The sequence below is a fragment of the Tupaia chinensis genome, unplaced genomic scaffold, assembly GCF_000334495.1.
Source record: "Tupaia chinensis unplaced genomic scaffold, TupChi_1.0 Scaffold148822_2, whole genome shotgun sequence".
Lineage (NCBI taxonomy): Eukaryota > Metazoa > Chordata > Mammalia > Scandentia > Tupaiidae > Tupaia > Tupaia belangeri.
Genome location: NW_006208670.1, coordinates 510,767 through 516,419, shown reverse-complemented (window position 1 = coordinate 516,419; position 5,653 = coordinate 510,767).

The window sequence follows — 5,653 nt, the reverse complement described above, 5'->3', positions numbered from 1 at the left end:
TAATGGCTATGTCGCTGGACTCCCACGTAGTCGACCGCGGTTCGTGTCCCGGACCCGGTGGCTTAAAACTCACGCCGGTCGCGTGTGCGTGTGTGCCCACGATCCTGAGAGGAGAATGGAGGAGAAGGGATTGTGGCGTGGCCATCCCCCCTGGGGAGTGATTTCTCGCTTTCTGTCTCTATGTCTCTCTCTGTCTGTCTGGCGAGCGCACGGGCCCTACAGTGAAAAATCTCTCCAAAAAAAAAAAAGATCCTTTCGTTCTGTCTTGCCAGCTCCTGCTGCAAACACTCTGGGGCAGTCCATCAGGGGAGTGGTCTCCCCGGGCAGTGACTTCTGCAGGACACCTTGCTGGACTGCGTTCACTAACTGTCTGCAGTTGCATTTGGAAGTGCCATAGCGCTTTTTATCCTCACTCATAAAGTCATTAAGCTCTCCTGTTTTCAAGAGTTGAGCTTAGTGTTCTTGTTGAATTGGTGGAAATTAGAATCAAAACTGAGGGGGAATTTATTTATAGATTTTCCTTTACATTTCCCCGAGTCTGGTCACAGTTTGGTCAGCACCAAGCCCATAATAGGGGAGTTTTGAATTGCATCATGAGCTTTCTCATATTAAAATGCAAAACGACATTTTCACCTTCCACATTCAGTGCTTTGAAGGTGTGTCTGCTGATACTGGCGAGAATGCAGGGGAATTGATCCTGTTCTTCTGTTTTATCTCCCTACAACTGTCTGAATTGTGCTGTTTACTTGCATACTTGTCTCCCTCTACTGGAGTCTGGGCTCCCAGTGGACAGAGGCATGGCCATGATTTACCGCCGTTCCCATCACCGGTAACACTTTGCATATAGTGAACGTTCAGATCGTTTTCTTTTTTGTTTTAATTGCCAGCGAGCACAGGCAGAGAGGGAGAAAGCACCCTCCCCCACAGCGGGCCGTGGCCCTGCCTCAGTCTCTTCTCCACCTTGTTGGAACTGGGGGCATATGTGAACATGTGCCTGGTTTGTTTTTCTACCCACAAGGGCTGGTATTCAAGCCACAGTCTGCCATGTGGGGTCTGTCTCACTTAACTACACCAGGCCTTTCCGATCAGTCCAACATTCCTCTCGTTGCTGGATTAATGATCAGTTCTGATTCAGTGCGTCTGTGGTCGGATCCCAGCTCCTATATGCCTCAAGTCCTTTCTTGGGAGGCTAGAGGGCTTACTCACTTGCTGGGGAGGAAGGAGTGAGAGAGAGTTGGGGGAGGGGATGACAGAGAAAGAGAGAAGGCATCCCCATGAACAATGGTCATGCCACAGCCCCTTCTCCGTTTCTCCCTCTGGGGATTTTGGACACACACGCCCATGTGCCTGTCATGTTTCTCAAGCCACGCGGTCCAGTTCTTGGATCATGTATTCAGCCATGTGGGATCCAGCTGTCTTCACTACCACCCCACGGACAGGCCTCACTGTCCTGCTCCTCCATAGCCTCCTCCCTGGGGCGGTGGGGATTCGCCCTCATGCCTGGCCCTTCTGCAGGAAGACACCATCTCGCTGTGCTGTCCAGGCTTGTGTCCACAGTCCACCTGCTTTGGCTTCTTCATGTCTCTGAGATGATAGCTCACCCCGTGCACTCGTCAGCTCTGAGGTCAGACAGTATTTGACCCCGAGTCTCACGGGGCACCCCAGCCTGAGGGGCAATGCCTTGTGTCTGGTAGCCAAGCCCTTGGGTTATCTTGCCAAGTGCTCTCCAGGCTGAGAGACGACCTCCCTCCTAGTCTGCAGTGGTGCGCGAGATACAGATCCCACTGAAAGGCCACTGTGAGAGGCTCCCCACTCTGAAATTGGTCACACAGGAGAGTTGAGTTTACCGCTGTTACCCAGGTGTTACTTACAGGCAAGACTGAGGATGCACAGTTGCTTGTTTTCAGCAAATTGAAGTTCAGGAAAGGTAACAGTCGAGAGCGGAACGTCAGTTGCTTTTTAAGTTTGTTTACTTTTTTGCCATAAGGCGTGTGCTCGCAGTGGGAGAGAAGGATGGCCACACCGCAGTCCCTCCTCTATTCTCCTCTCGAGACTGGGAATGCACACACACATCCAGCGTGTTTTTTAGGCCACCGGGTCTGGGTCTCAGACTGCAGTCTGCCATGTGGGGTTCAGCACCTCCATGCCGCCTGCTGGCCCTGCTTTTTATTTGAAAGGCACGGTCAGACTTCTGAGGTTCTTTTCCTCAAAAATGACGATTCTCAGTGTTGGCCGGGGAGAGAGGTCTACTCCTCGGAGGGTGTTTGGCAATGTGGAGAGGTGCCTTGGGTGGTTACATCTGGGTGGGGAGGGTGCTACTAGTTTCTATTGGTTAGAGGCCAGGGATGCTGGTCAAGTGTCTGCCAGGAACATCCCCATAGCCCGGAACCAGGATTTCAAATCCCGCTGTTGCAGCCTGAGACACCTTGCTCCCCCACGAGGTGCTTGGAGAAAGGGCTGGTAGATACGCGGAGGTCGGCAGTCCAGCAGAGCGCGTGGGTCCTGCATACGTACACGTGCGCATACAGATGCATGGAACCCAGATTTGGGCTCCACGCAAAATGGAACGTTTGCAGAGAAGCTTGTCACCGTGAGCTGGCGTTTGTGCCTGGGAGTTTGATGGACTACCCTGTATGGCGTGGAAGTCCCGAGACTGCGTTCACCTTCTGTGATCTACGAGGACCCCCAGAACTCCGCAGAGCAGGTGGTTTACAGAGGGCTTAAGACAGTGACAGGATGCCAGCAGTGGGGACGGGCACAGGTGGGGCTGGGGAGTGCTGACTCCGGCAGTGGCAGACCAGGGGTGCCCACCTGACCCTGCATGTCCAGGGTTTTATTGGGCGGTTAGTCACACAGGTATGGCTGACGGCCCTGCCCTGCTCTTAGTGGCTCTTTTCCAGGGTTCAAGCTGATACTCCATGACTAGAGCCCTCACCAGAAATCATGCTGTTATGCTCCAAGGAGACTGAGACTTCCAGGTAACCAAAGACTCTTAAGGAGGGGAACTTTCCAGGGACATAGAGGTTCCCCCCAGGAGCTAAACAAGGGCCAGCATTTTGGAAAAGGTTAATCCTTCGGTGTACACTTTGGACTTGCATTCTTATTGTTTGTTTGCTTTTTTCCTCTAGAGGCTGGTTTAGGATGTTGTGTTACTGTATTTAGGACGAGTAGTTTATGTGCAAATCTTGTATCTCTGACTTGTTTGTATATGTAAATCAGTGATTTTCATGTGGACCCCAAAGCTACTTACTGCTCTGTCTTATGAGGGATTCAGGTAGGGGCACCAGGCTGTCAAGGACTCCGTTTTTGACTGTTCTGTACTCATGAGCTGAGGGAGGGGGGAAAAAGTGCCTATTTCCCTTCAGACTGTGTTTTTAAGTACAGTTTACTTTTATTAGAGTTAAACCTTGGGTGTGATAAAGTGAATACGTGCTGCATAGGAGAAGTGTGCAATCGAGTTGCTCGGTAGAATATTTCATTTTTAAAATAGAATATCTTACTTGAAAGAACAATCGACAGACTGGTTTGTCGACCTGGATATTTGGCCAACATTTCTTGAAAAAGGAACTAAGTGAACTTGTTACTTCAAGGAAAGTGACCGTCAGTATTTGTTACTTGTTATTTGTTCTAATTCATGACAAATTAGAATCTGTGGAGACCCACCTTGGCCACTGTGAGCTTGGTCGCTTCACCATGCTTTTCTTGTCTGGTAGTTTTAACTGGTGGGAGTATTATAGATGCCGTGAGATGATTGTAACTTCAAAATTCGTCCAAGGATTTATGATAGAAAAAAGAACACGGATGTTTTTTGGGGACCAGCAGATGGCGTAATGGCTATGTCGCTGGACTCCCATGTAGTCGACCGTGGTTCGAGTCCCGGACCCGTTGCCTTAAGCTCACGCCGGGAGCATGTGTGTGCGTGCCCAAGATCCCAAAAGGAGGAGAAGGGATTGCAGCATGGCCATCCCCCGCCCCACCCTCGGGGAGTGATTTCTCGCTTTCTGTCTGTCTCCCTTTCTGGCGAGCGCATGCGCCCTATAGCAAAAACCTCACTAAAAAAAGAAAAGAATATGGAAGGTTTTTAAAAAAGAATTATTTATTTAGTATTATTTATTGTTATTTTGTTTCTAATTTGTCCAGAGAGAGAGAGAGAGCATATGAGCAAGGGAAAGTGAGGAAGCAAGCCACCAGGTCCAGGACTTAAGCCATGGTTGGCCATGTGTGAGTTCAGTGTCTTAACCACAGTGCCACCTGCTACCCACACCCCGTCTCCCCTTTTTAAGCTATTTTCTGGAAAGCTTTGGGGGTTTTATTTAAAAAGTAATATAGATGGTCTATATTAAAGTGAAAATTTAATTCAGTTTCTAGATTTGTAAGTCTTTTGGTTTGCTTTGTGTATGTGTTTTCTGTCTTAGAAAAACTTTACACTGTTTATGCCTGTTGTGTCTTATGTTTTCTTTGTAGGTAATTGTTAGCAGTTAACTTTGGAGTTTTTATTGTTAAAGCTATTTATATAAAAGATGTCTCTAAGGGACCAGCAGATGGTGTAATGGTTACATCGCTGGACTCCCACGTAGTCAACCGCAGTTTGAGTCCTAGTACCGGCTGCTTAAAGCATGTGCCAGGTATGTGTGTGCGTGTGCCCCAGATCCCAAGAGGGGAATGAAAGAGAAGGGATTGTGGCATGGCAACCCCCTCGCCCCCCGGGTGATTTCTTGCTTTCTGTCTTTCTGTCTCTCCAGTAAGCTCACGCATTAAATAGCAAAAATCTCCCTTAAAAACAAAAGAAGCCTCTAATAGGCATTATAGTCTATGAAATGTGAAGTTATTTAAAAAAACCCACTGGAAATAAACTTTAGTTCCGATCTTAGATGAGAAAACTGTGGTGTAGAGAGATGTAACAAACAAGTTCCACAGGTATTGTCAGAGCCAGGACTAAACCTTTTTTTTTTTTTTTTTAATTTTTTTTGTTTTTTTAAAAAAGTTGAGTCATCGAGTGTGGGTTTACAGATTTCAGTTAATATATGTATTATTTCCCTACTTGAAATTGTCAAGAATTAAAGTCAGAGCACTGAGAAAGTTGGAAGAAGCTTGCTTTTGCATTGTGTATGGAACTTGGGGAGCTTAAATACTGAATTCAGAGGACCTAGCTTTCAGCAAGTCCTCATGCAGATCTGACCTGAGAAGTGTGTTTCGTTTGTATTGATTTCTGATTTCAGCCCTCGTCTCTCGTTGCCTACTTTTCCTGGTGATATTTGCAATGGTTTTGTGTGTGAGGGCCTCAGGTGTCTGTGACTCGTCTCTCCGGCAGACCTGCATGTCTGTCTGGGGGCTACATGCCTAGTCACCCGTTCCTCAAACCTGCAGGCCCCCAAGTGAATTTCTGCTCCTGGAAAATCGTTTCATCGTCGTATTTTCTGCCTGGATGAATGGCCCGCCATCCCTTCATTTCCGTAAGTCATAGATCTGGAAGCCACTCTTAAATCTATCTCACCTGCTCTTTCCTATTCCGTTGCTCTCCAGGTTCCATTGATACTGGCTCAGCGCAGAAACCCTTCCCCTCCTTTCATCTTCCTGCCTGACTGAAGCAGTGGTTACTGCAGTAGCCTTCCACCTGTCCTGTCCTTCTGTCCTGTTTGCACTTCATTGCTCC